Source organism: Plecotus auritus (assembly GCF_963455305.1).
Source record: "Plecotus auritus genome assembly, chromosome: 4".
NCBI lineage: Eukaryota > Metazoa > Chordata > Mammalia > Chiroptera > Vespertilionidae > Plecotus > Plecotus auritus.
In genome coordinates this window covers 181273331-181286906 of record NC_137775.1, presented here as the reverse complement: position 1 = coordinate 181286906, position 13576 = coordinate 181273331, and the positions used below count along the sequence as shown (strand labels likewise).

General features: G+C 40.5%; 1 protein-coding gene and 1 pseudogene across 2 annotated transcripts in view; one reads left to right on the top strand and one right to left on the bottom strand.

The window, feature by feature from the left end:
• Positions 1 to 13576, top strand: part of SKAP2 (src kinase associated phosphoprotein 2) — a 298781-nt gene that overhangs the window by 3598 nt on the left and 281607 nt on the right. The gene's annotated exons all lie outside the window — the stretch shown is intronic.
• On the bottom strand, positions 9128 to 9767 carry LOC308246892 (ferritin light chain-like; annotated as a pseudogene). Its single transcript has one exon. The product of its transcript is annotated as a ferritin light chain-like (transcript).

Sequence of the window (13576 nt, the reverse complement as noted above, 5' to 3'; positions counted from 1 at the left end):
ACCTAGTGATGATACACTTACTAGTACATACCTTATGAAGTGGTCACCCTGATACCCTAGTACTCATCTGACACATACATAGTTATTACAGTATTGCTGACTATATTCCCTATGCTGTATTTTACAGCCACATAACTATTTTGATAAGTGACAATTTCTACTCCTTAATTCCTTTCATAGACCATATGATTTCACTTATATGTGAAATCTAAAAAACAAAAGAAATAAATAAACAGAAGCAAACTCATCAATACACTTACATTATATCATAAAGAATATCTGTGTTTCTGTGGCATAATTTTTATTTAATGATTGGTTAAAACAGTGGATGTACCATTAATTATTGCATCAGATAGTTTTCTTCTTTATTTCTTTCATTCTTTTTTTTTTTCTTTTTTTTTTTTTTCTGTAGGATTGGCCAACTTCTGAACTTTCATGTTCAGGGAATTTCTTACTGTGAGTCAGAAAGGCCGTATCTTTGCTCTCAATAGCCTCATCTATTTCCAGCACAGCCGTGGTGAAGGTGCTGGAGAGGGCGTCTAGCAGCAACCAGTTCTAGTGGTTTGGCAGGGCAGGTGGCAGAGTCAGGGCTTGGGGCAGGGACAGTTGTCTACTCGCCAGACTGGCTCTATGATTGACATTTAGCTCTGGCTGCCAAGCTTTCCATTTCTCAAGCTGGATGTCCAGTCTTCCTATCCATTTTCAGTTACTCAAGTGTTCCTTTTTCAATTAAATCAACAATAGTCAGTCTCTTTAGTTTACAATTAAGAATCCTGATACGTGTGCCAGGTGTTACACCAAAGGATGGTGCTTTGGCATTTTTAGGGCCTATGGGCTGTGCCCTGGAATGGTGCGATGAAAGCTGGGCTATGTGATTTAGCAAGTATCTGTATAAGATGGGCCAGATGACAGGTTCTTCACATTCCACTTTCTCTCCTTCCCCAGCCCTGGGCTCTTTTCATGCATACCCCTTTGCCTTGTTAAATCTAAACGAATACCTAAAAGAGCTGAAGATGGCTCTGTCCTTTGCCCACCTAGAAAACACCAATTTATCTGAGTGGTAGAAGGGAACTTATTTTTTATTTTGTTTTATAGCTTTCCTATCTTATAATCATGAGTAGTTATTCTCCTGAAGCTGAGCCTATATGTACAAAAGTAGCTGAGGCTTGTTGATAGTTTATGTTGTGCTAGGCACTGGGCTAAGCATGTTGCAGGGCATGGCTCTTTTGAATCCTCTCCACAGCACTATGAAGTGTAGGTGCTATTATAACCTCCCTTTTAAAGATGAGGAAACTGAAGGGAGAGGTCACCCAACTAGACAATACTAAAGCTTACTTTTAAACCTAGCAGTCTGGCTCCTGAGCACTCATTCTTTCTTGTTTGTTTTATTTGAGGGTTATTTGATGTGAAATTTCAATTAAGGTGAAATATCTTTTTTTAAGGTTAGTTTTTATTTTTTTTTAAATGGAATTTATTGGGGTGACATTGTTTAATAAAATTAAATAGGTTTCAGGTGCCCGATTCTACAATACATCATCTGTATATGGTATTGTGTGTTTACTGCCCCAAGTCAAGTCTCCTTCCATTACCATTTATCCCCCCCTTTTACCCTCTTCTACCTCTTCCCACTCCATCTTCCCTTTGGCAATCACCATACTGTTGTCGGTGTCCATGAATCTTTCTTTTTTTTTAATATAATAAATCTTTATTGTTCAGATTATTACAATCGTTCCTCTTTTTTCCCCCATAGCTCCCCTCCACCCAGTTCCCACCCTACCCTCTGCCCTTACCTCCCCCCCACTGTCCTCATCCATAGGTGTACGATTTTTGTCCAGTCTCTTCCCGCACCCCCCACACCCCTTTTCCCCTGAGAATTGTCACTCCACTCCCTTTCTATGCCCCTGATTCTATTATATTCACCAGTTTATTCTGTTCATCAGATTTTTTTATTCACTTGATTTTTAGATTCACTTATTGATAGATAGGTATTTGTTGTTCATAATTTTTATCTTTACCTTTTTCTTCTTCTTCCTCTTCTTAAAGAACATCTTTCAGCATTTCATATAATACTGGTTTGGTGGTGATGAATTCCTTTAGCTTTTTCTTATCTGTGAAGCTCTTTATCTGACCTTCAATTCTGAATGATAACTTTGCTGGGTAGAGTAATCTTGGTTGTAGGTTCTTGCTATTCATCACTTTGAATATTTCTTGCCACTCCCATCTGGCCTGCATAGTTTCTGTTGAGAAATCAGCTGACAGTCATATGGGTGCTCCCTTGTAGGTAATTAACTGTTTTTCTCTTGCTGCTTTTAATATTTTCTCTTTGTCTTTTGCTCTTGGCATTTTAATTATGATGTGTCTTGGTGTGGTCCTCTTTGGATTCCTTTTGTTTGGGGTTCTCTGTACTTCCTGGACTTGTAAGTCTATTTTTTTCACCAGGTGGGGGAAGTTTTCAGTCATTATTTCTTCAAATAGGTTTTCAGTATCTTGCTCTCTCTCTTCCTCTGGCAGCCCCATAATTCTGATGTTGGTACGCTTGAAGTTGTCCCAGAGGCTCCTTACACTATCTTCATATTTTTGGATTCTTTTTTCTTTTTGCTTTTCCGGTTGAGTGTTTTTTGCTTCTTTATATTTCAAATCTTTGACTTGATTCTTGCGATCCTCTAGTCTGCTGTTAGATCTCTGTATAATATTTTTTATTTCTGTCAGTGTATGCTTAATTTCTAGTTGGTCCTTTTGCATATCCTTGAGGGTCTCGCTAAATTTATCGGCCTTTTCTAGAAAATTCTTGAAAAACCTTATAACCGTGGTTTTGAACTCTATATCCAGTCATTTGCTTTCCTCCATTTCTTTCATTTGTGATCTGTTTCTTTGTCTCCACATTTTGGCTGCTTCCCTGAGTTGATAGAGTAGCTTTGTGTGCGAGGTGTCCTGTAGGGCTCAGTGGCTCAGCCTCCCCAGTTACCTGAGGTGGACACTCTTGGTGCACCCCTTTGTGGGCTGTGTGCATAGTCTTGTTGTAGTTAAGCCTTGATTGTTGTTGGTATCACTGGGAGGAATTGACCTCCAGGCCAATTGGCTGTGAGGATCAGCTGTGTCTACGCTGGAGAACTTCTGTGCTGGAGACACCCTTATGAGACAAGACTTGCAAAAGCCTCTGTGCTCAGCTTGGATGGGGCGGAATTTTAGGGCAGGGCAGACAGCATTGGTTTCCCGTCAGCTCTGCCCTAATAGGCCCCTGTGTCTCAGTGTCCCGTGGTAATCGCTGCAAGCACCTCTGAGAGAAAGCTGCCCTCGAGTTTCGCCTGCTGCCAGACAGTCCAGTTTCTCCCCGATTGAGTCTGGGTCCCCAGAGTCTCGCCCTGAACTGGAGTTCAGTGCAGTTGGGAGCTTTTGTCTCCTTCCCGCTTGAGAAAGCCACCACGTACTCAGTTGCCCGCCCTCTCCGTGCACGCGCCTCAGTACCTCTGCCTTCCGCAGTTCCTCTGAGTCTCAGTGTGCTATTCTCTTTCCTGACAGTCCAGTTTCACCCCATATGAGTCTGGGTCCCCAGAGTCTCACCCGGAACTGGAGTTGAGAGCAGTCAGGAGCTTTTGTCTCCCTCCTGCTTGAGAAAGCGAGCCGCGCACTCAGTTGCCAGTCCTCTCTGCGCACATCTCAGTACCTCTGCCTCCTGCAGCTCCTGTGAGTCTCAATTTGCTTTTCTCTTTCCTTCTAGTTGTAGAATTTCCACTCAGCCAGCCTTCCTGTGGTTCTGGATGATGTCCGTTTTGTCTTTTAGTTGTAGTTTTGAAATTGTTGTGCAAGGCAGCAGTTTAGGTGTTTACTTATGCCGCCATCTTGGTTTCTCTTGAATCTTTCTTTCTTTTTTTTTTCTTTGCTTAATTCCTTCACCCTTCTTACCCAACCCCCAACCCCCTTCTCTCTGACAGCTGAGTACTCATTCTTAATAATGTTGTATGTATTCTTTCCTCCAACTGGTTTGACTGACCCAATTTTTCCTTTTCTTCTTTCTCTCTCTCACTCATTTTTTCTTTTTTATTTCAGAATGATAGGGAGGCATTCAGTCCAGTTCCTGACTGAGCATCTAATTTGTGTGAGGTGGGTTATGCTTCGGTACCTATCAGCTGCAGGTGCCCTTCAGAAGAACCTAGATATTTGCTCTTCTGGCTCTAGGAATTCCGTCTGGCTTCACCTCTTCCTGACCTCCACTAACCTCATCCCTTCCCCCTCTTGGAACTTCTCTCATCTCCTTACTCTGCTTTCTTTCTTGCTGCCTTATATTTGAATCCTGTCTCATGACTTTGCTCCTTCATTAATGAAAACTTATTCAGGGATGATGTAAAATTTTGAAGAGAGAAGATACCATCCCTTTTGAAGGAGTGTACAAATAATTACGAAACATAATGATTACTAATTTATGCCATATCACATTATTTATTAATATTTTTATTCGAATTTAGTTAGACATTTAAACTTGTAGAATTTTATTATCAAAGTCCTATAGAGTAATTGGAGGTGGATATTTCTCTCCAATTTACCTTGAGAGTAGGCCTTTAATTATGGTTGGGACAGTGATCAACATGTGACTTGGGTTTTATGACGACTTTTGCTACAGAAGACAGTGTCTGTAAATATTAACATAAACTTCATACCCCCAGCTTTCCTGTGAAGATCAAGGGAATGAAAAGAGAAGAGGGTAAGAATTATAGAAACTCGGGGGCTTTTCAAGTGTTTGTGATCAGAAATGATGAAAAAGGAGGACACAATAGATAGAAATGACCTTGGGAAGATTGTGTGCTTAGGAAAAAGGGGATCTGAAAGTCTAAGGATGCTACGGTATAACTCAGACAGAGTTCTTTTGGGTCTCAAAATTATCAGTTTTTCCAGATTCAGTGCTGGAATAAGTGCAAGACTAGAGGAAGTTTCTGGTTCAAAAAAGAAAATAGATTTAGAAGCAACTATAAAAGCAAAGATAATTTACCCCTATTTAATTCAATGTGTCTATGCTATTATATACATGTATGTGTGTAACACACACACACACACACACACACACACATGTTTAAGAAGAGCCTTTCCTCATAATGCTACACAGCTCACATTGTTCACCTTGACTTCCATCCAAAAGCCAAGCTCTTTTTTGCCCCATTGACCTTGCAACCTGGGATGAATCCCCCCACTCCATTTTTCCCTATGACCTTGTGCTTAGCTACATGATGCTTCCTCAGAGAGGCCTTAACTTTGAACCCTCTTTATTTCCTTTACATACTTACCACAGTTTGCAAATGTAATTTTACATTTTTGGTTTCTCCTTCCAGAGCATAAGCAACCCATGTCCAGAGAGCTTTTCTGTCTCTTCACATTTTATATGGTATTTCCCCCAGAAATATAAAGTTCCTGTCACAGAGTAAATGCTCAATAGACATTGAATGAATGTTTATATTAACTATGGTCTGGCTAAGTGGCTGTAACAAAGAAACTTAAAAATTAGTGGCTCAAATATGGCTGAAGTTTCATTCTCTTGCGTGTAAAATTTCAGAGGAATGTAAGAGCCCACACTGGTGGGCTGCCTTCACCATGAGGTCATTCACAATCTGGGTTTCTCCCATTTTTGCTTTTCCAACATTCCTTAGGTCTTGTCTGCATGGTTAAAGTTGTGTTACTTCCATATTTCCACTCACGTTTTTAGGAAGAGGGATAGACTGAAATCAAAAGACAAGCAATTTCCTATAAATGACTTGTAAGTGGCATACATCACTTCCACTCACACTTTATTGTGGTAAACGTAGTCATATGGCCATACCCAGCTGCAGAGGATACTAGGATATGCTGTCTCTCATGGCTGGCCATCAGCCATTTAAAATGGAAAGAGAGAATGGGTACTGGGAAATAACTAACCACCTGCTCAGTGGATAGAATGTTGGCCTGTGGACCAAAGGATCCCGGGTTTGATTCTGGTCAAGGGCACACACTTCAGTTGTAGGATTCTCCCTGGCCCAGGCCCTGATCAGGGCACATGCAAGAGGCAACCAATGGATGTGTTTCTCTCACATCAATATTTCTCTCTGTCTTTCCCTCTCTCTTCCACTCTCTCTAAGAAATCAATGGAAAAATATCCTTCTGTGAAGATAAAAAAGGGAAAAAGAATGAATATTAATTCTTACATTCTCAGAGATTGGAATAATAGGGGCTTGAGGGCTGTGTTTTAGAACCCCAGAAAATATGGGTGTGATATAAAACTATTAGGCACTAAGATAAGATCAAATATGTTTCATGACACAACCTATTCACCTGCAAATTTTGGGACAAGGGGAGAGTTAAAAAGTCTATTAAAGTTGCTTAGGCCAATAAATTGAACAAAGGGGGTGCAGGGCAGCTCTGGGTATTGTGTATATAACCTGGCTTTGTTAGAATTTAGGGACAAAGTCTCTGCCTTCGGCAAGCTTCCAGAAATAAGCCTTCAACTGCTACAGTGAGGCACAGACATTACTTGACTACCAACCTTTTCTATTTGTTATTCTAAATTTTACACTAACGAGTCTTTGAAATTTTAAGACCCACAATAGAGCAAAACAAACGATAAGTATTTTAACGGATACAGATAAAACTTACGTTCCCCTGATGCATCCTGACACAAGTGTAGTCTGAGTGTGGAGTTGTATGACAGTGCTCGCACCTGTCCTCCCCTACAAGTGGCTAAGGGCATCTTGGCAAGGCTGCTCATCAACTGACCTCCCCACGTGACTGCAGATGAAGGGAAGGGGCCCAGCTGCTTCCACAGCTTAAGTTGTCTTTATGTTTGTGGCTGCAGGGGAGACTGGCCATGGCGTTCCCCTGCTGCCTTCAGTTCCCTCTGCACAAGAAAGGTAACCCTCCCTCTCCCATTTGGCCAGAAGACTAGGGAACCCATTTTGGCCCCTTCTCTGCCTTTTGCCTTGTCACATTCCTACAAGCTGAGCCATGGGTCTGTGCTCTGTGAAACATGACCCAGGAAGAGGGAGCGTGAGTGCCGGCTCCCCTGTCCTCTAGCATTTTCTGTTTGTCAGAGCACCGCTCATTGTGGGACTGCAAATTCTATTACTTTTTAAATTCTATTTGTGACTCTTCTTTGGAAACTGTTTCAGGAAAGAGGCCATATTATTCATCATTTATTCTTTCTGTTTGTAATACCTAGCACATGTAGGTACTTGATAAATGTTGAATGCATGAACGAGTGAATGAGTGAGTGAATGAGGGAACAGTTCTTTGTTGTTGTTTTTTCTGTAGCCTGTCAGCTATTCTACTGTGGCTCATGACTCCCCAGGGTTAGGAACACAAAGTGTGATTTCAAGTTCTTTCCTTGTTTCCAAAATATTTTCTTATTTGCTTACTAAATTGAAGCTCAAAACTCTTCAATGGAGAACTGATCTTTCATTATACAATGAGGTGTACAATGGTTTAAATAGAAATGTTGCTTGAATTAACATACTGACTAAAGCTCATTGAAACTAAAGTGTAACCAATCAGTCAATCAAAAAGTGTAAATAAGTGATACTAGAGTCTTTTCTGTTTTGACAGGGGGTGGAAGGTCAGAGAAGGGTTGGTGCTTGGGGTTTAGTGGGGGTGAGAGAGGATGGGAGGTCAAAGGGTCTTCTAGGTAGAAACAGAACATAGAAAGGGGAACTAGGGGCTCCCTTAAAGTCTCAGTTTTAGAGAGAAGTATGGTACAATGGCTCACGTTTGAAATTTTGTGAGAAAAATGTTGTGAACTATGTTGCACTGCTTTATAGGATTTGTTAAGATCTGAATGTTTTCACATGTGTGCACTTTATTTTTTTGTTAGTCCTCACCCAAGAATATTTTTCCATTGATTTTTAGGGAGAGTGGAAGAGAGGGAAAGACAGAGGGAAACATAGATGTGGGAGAAACACATTGATTGGTTGCCTCCTGCATGAGCCCTGACCAGGGCCTGGGCCTGGGAGGAGCCTGCAACCAAGATACATGTCCTTAACCAGAATCGAACCCCAGACCCTTTAGGCCAATGCTCTATCCACTGAGCAAAACTGGCTAGGGCCACTTTATTTTATTTTTAAAAAATATTTTTTATTGATTTATTGAGAAAGGAAGGGAGAGGGAGGGAGAGATAGAAACATCAATGATGAGAGAGAATCATTGATCAGCTGCACACCCCACACTGCATGCCCAGGATCAAGCCCACAACCTGGGCATGTGCCGTGACTGGGAATCAAACCGTGACCTCCTGGTTCAAAGGTCAATGCTCAACTGCTGAGCTATGCCAGCCAGGCTATGTATGCACTTTAAAAAGTTGACTTCACTGCAGGGGGAGTACATTTTTCAGGGCAGTTAATTAGATATAATCTAGATCTCTCACTTTCTGACTTCCACCATTGTATTAGTCTTATCTGTTTTGTATTTCATATCAATGGAATCATACAATAGCTACTGTATGGCTTTTCCCCCTTAATGTAATATCTGTAAGATTCATTCCTGTTATGCTTAGTAATAACTTATTTCTTTTTATTTATTTATTTATTTATGATTTTATTTTATTTTATTAAGATATTATATGTGTACATATCCTACCATTGCCCCCCCACCCCACTCCCATACATGCCCTCACCCCCCAATGTTTTGCATCCATTGGTTACTCTTATATACATGCATATAAGTCCTTCAGTTGATCTCTTATTTCCCCCTAATTTATTTCTTTTTAAAGTCACTGTACAGTATTTAATTGTATGAACATACCACATTTCATTTGTCCATCCTACTGTGATGGCATTTGGATTGCTTCTAATATTTGGCTATTTTGAGTAAAGCTGCTATGAACATTCTTGTTGATGTCTTTGACAATGTTCTTTCAAGAATATGCATTTATATCTTTTGATTCCTAAGAGTAGGACTTCTGGATCATAGGCTAGGCATATGTTTAGCTTTATTTTTTTAAATTTATATATTTTTTACTGCTGCAAAAAGGTTTATTGTTGTATTTGGTCCAAGGCATGGGAGAGGGCTTCAGGGTGGTTAAAAGAATGGCTAGTAGTTTTGGGAAGAGGCTCAGGTAAAAGCCAGAGACTAGGGGATGCAGAGGGGCCTCTCAAAGGGCTCTGGGCTCCAAAGGCTCCTAGATGTGCTTGAGGGTGAGCCTTTGGAAAAGATACTCGCCCTGCCCAGCCTGGGGGCTGGCAGCCTGCAGAGGTGAGTCAGGTTGCCTATCTTCTTGATGAGTTTCATCTCCTTGCCCCGGAAGTGGTTCTCCAGGAAGTCACAAAGATGAGGGTCTGTGTGGGCAGAACCCAGGGTCTTCAGTTCCAAGAGGGCCTGGTTCAGGTTCGTCTCCAAGGCCAGGGCGGCTTCCATGGTGTCCTGAGTTTTGCCCCATTCATCTTGGGAGCCTTCAGAACATCTTGGAAGAGAATGTGGCCAATGCTCTTGTTTTACAACTTTAAGAGACTCTCAGCGCCCTTGCCCTTCTTCTCCACCAACTCCCTGAAGAGGTGGCCCACGTCCTCGAGAGCCACATGGTTGCAGTTGAAATAGAAGCCCAGAGAGAGGTAGGTGTGGGAGGCCTGCAGCTGCAGATTGGCCAGGTGGTTGACCCTACCTTGGAATAATCCTGACAAATTTGGGAGCTCATGGTTGTTTGGCAATAAGGAGTTAAGGTAGGAAAAAAATGCGATGTGTTGGCTGGTTCTGGAGGTGGTTCCGAAGGTGGTGACTGGATAAGATGCAGGAGAATGGCTGGAGGCTGGAAGAAGGAGCATCCCTGGGTCTGTTCCATCCAAACACTGTTGAAACATGAGATGTATCCGGGACTGCCAAGTACACTGCCTGTTTAGCTTTAATAGATGCTGCCAAACTTTTTTCTAACTTGGTTGTACCAATTTATACTCTCACTATCATGAGAGTTTCAATTTTTCCATATCCTTGCCAACACTTGTTTTTGTCTGTCTGTTTTTTTAATAGTAATCATCCTAATGAGTGTGAGGTGTTCTCTTGTTGTAGTTTTGATTTGAATTTCCCTGATGATTAGTGATATTGAGCATCTTTTCATGTGCTTATTGGTCATCTGTGTAATGTCTTTGGAGAAATGTCTATTCAAGTTTTCAATCATTTTTTGATTGGGTATTTGTTTTACTGTTGTTGAGTCTTAGGATTTCTGTATACATTCTGAATATTAGTAATCTGTACTTTTTTAAAAAAATTGATTTTTAGAGAAGGAAGGAGAAGGAGAGAGAGGAAACATCGATTGGCTGCCTCCTGTATGCCTCCTACTGGGGATCAAATTTGCAACCCAGGCATGTGCCCTGACCAGGAATTGAACCAGCAACCTTTTAATGCATGGCACTACCCCCAGCCACACTGGCCAGGGCAGTGACCTCTACTTTTAAATAGAGTGAAATCACATGTGCAATTTCAACACCAATAGTGCAATTCAGAAGTGTAGAGAATCTGGAGTGATCAGTAACAAGACAACCAACAGGGGCAAGCAGGAGTGGAGTCACCGGTATGTGCCTTTGACTGGGAATTGAACCCACGACCCTTTAGTCCACAGGCCGAGGCTCTAACTACTGAGCAAAGCCAGCCAGGGCAAGACATGAGTTTTAAAAATTTATCATTCCTGTAGCACTAAGAAATAGTGGTGGGGGATCCCTCCCTGATTCAATATTTATTTAATCCCAGTTTCCCTGGAAGAAAATCTCTAGGGCATTAATTGGTGAAGATCCTCTCTTTCAGTCTCATCAGAAGAAATTGGTGCGTTTATTCTCTTTCATTTGAGACAGCCTTTGGAAGCCTGTAGGAAACTAATTCAAGAATGACAAGGTGGTTGCAATCTACAAATGGAGTATGGGTCCATTTGCATGTCTGGAGCAAAAATGTGCTTTATATTGTCAAAGATCGTTTCCAGGAAACATAGTGAGGCCAATGGGTCCATTTGGGATTCAGCTATTATTCTTGATGTTGACAGAAGCAAGCAGGTTTGGGCTGGTGGGCTATGGGTGGGCCTTGCAATGTGTTTGTTCAACATGCCTATGAAATTACAGCCCAAACTGCCAGATTTTTTATACTCTAACCCTAAGGTATAATGTATAATGGAGTTTTTATGTGTACCCAAGAATCACTTTGCCTTTATAGAGTATTTCTGGCCACTGTACAAAATACATGAATCAGGTTAAGGAATAGTCAGTCAGACTTGAATTAAATATATATTCCCATAATGGTGATTATCTTTTTTTCTTGGCTTGACATCATTATAGCAAGCTAAAATAATAGGAGATAAGTAGCTATTATAAATGAACCACTAAAAGCAACAGCAAGCCAAAGTTATCATTGATCTCTCTCTGCCTCTTTAGAAAAACGAATGTAGTGAATTGCTGTGGAGTTACCTACTTTAATAATAAATCTGTTGTATCAGGGCAGTGACCTGATGTTTTCTTTTACATATAATTTATAATCTATTGATTTAATTTCCTATCTTACCCTATTGGTTTAGCATAAAACCATTCCTTAATTGAAAGACAAAGGAATCTTGGGATGAAGTCACATGGTATAATATTTTTATTGATGATTTCTACTTGATCAATAGCCAAATAAATGTGAGCCTATTTTCAATGACAGTTTCAAGTTTAAAAGGCCGAAGAAGGAGATGCTTTGATTCATCATCTATTTGGGTAATCGAATTATAGATGTATTTAGAAATTTGGGCTTTTTTCCCCATGGACAGAGGAGGGAGGCTTATGGAATTATTTTAAGAAGACATTAGCTTCTTTTGTTAGTGAGTCATAAACAAGAATGTGGAAAATGAACTCAAGTAGCAGACAATTTAATGTGGTACATAAAACATTGGTGTTGTGCTGCTAAAGCTTTTCTTTCAACACGTGGAAGAGAAAACCAGCGCTTGATTCTAGCTAGTATCTGGCACCTTCCTATTCGGCAGCACATGCCAAGATACCAGTAGCTGCCCCACCCCTCTCTCACTCGAACAGAGCTGCTGACTGCTTACTGTGTTTAAAATTTCTGGCATACCCTGCCATACCTCCTATCTAACAAAAAACCCCTTCCGTTTAGTGTCTAGAAGATCCTGAGCCTTTTTTTCACATGTCTCAGGCTAAAGTGTAATGAGTACCATCAAATATTGCTGAGAAAAAGCTGAGAAACAGCAAATATAATAGAGATTAAGTGCAGGATTAATTTGGCAGAGGCTATTCTCTATTTTTGTCGACTTGTCTACTTATTTATTTGTTTATTATTCTTTAGATGTCACAGATCTTACCCAGGTAAGCTAAGAAATAAATGACCATGCATCACTGTCATGTGACGGGCATAACTCAGTTTGGAAGGAAGCAATTTGAGGATGGCTATCCTATTACCATTTATTTTTTTCTTCACCTAACGCAGATAGCTGTACAGAATATGAAAGAACACCTTCATACTCACCCCTTGAAGAGAAGGCTGTGATTTTTTATGGGCTCATAACTCATGCCATCAATTTTATCTGTGGTAGGTCCATGTCAAAATCAGAGTAATTAAATGGAATGACAATCCTGTTAAATGTGTTCATGCCATTGCATTGCAATAAAGCATGTGCAAATTTACAATTAAGGCTTGTCTTTCTCCTTAGCCATAGGGAGTTGTGACAAACATTAAGTTGCGCATCCATAGGGATCCAAAAGGGTATTCATCAAAATAAAAACACCAGGTGGATACTCTCAGGATCATAATGGCTTCTTATGCAATTACTCTTTTCACTGCATATTTTTGACTGAGTAATAATTACTTTTGCATTGAGAAAAGGCAGGATCAGCTAGTTCCAACTCGTTTTATTACAACCCCCCCTTTTTTAAATTTGCAAGGCACCATAGAACCATAACTGTTTATTCAGGTGAAAGTATATTTGTTCCAGTTCTTAGCTTTCAAACGGTAACAGATTCTTTCAAACACAGCACACCGAGCTTTTAATCCAGTCACTTTGGTGCTACAAAGCACACCATTAAGGTGCATATGGATGGTGTGGTTGATTTCCTAAGCTATCAATAGGAATCAGCAATGTAACAGAGATAAAGGAGACTTGAAACCTAGCCCAGGCAGTGCATTGACAGCCATCTTTAACCACCATGACCTAAGAATGACCCTGAGCTCTGCTGGTGGGGGAGTTAGACATGTTGCAGAGCACAGGAATCAGATATCTAACAGGCCTGGAGGCCCCCACTGTGTGGCAACTGCAGAATCACTTGGGAGGGCTATATGCATAGGTGACGAACAGCGAGAGCAGCTAGCTCCATGCTCTTTTATTTTATATTTCAAAATAGAGTTGTGAATATTTAATGTTTATTTCAGCTGCTCCCTGCTTTGTAAAGTTAAGATTTATAAAAGAACAATTTATAAGTTGTTATACTATTTTCAATATTTTAATTTGGCCATGTGTTGAAATATTGGTACTGTATATACATTTTGCATATACACACACATCAAGAATTAATTTTATGGCAGTGGAACAGTATATTCTAAAGTCGTTAAAATCACACGCAACATTTTATGGTAAGATGTAACCTTTGTTTTGTTTTGGTAGCTC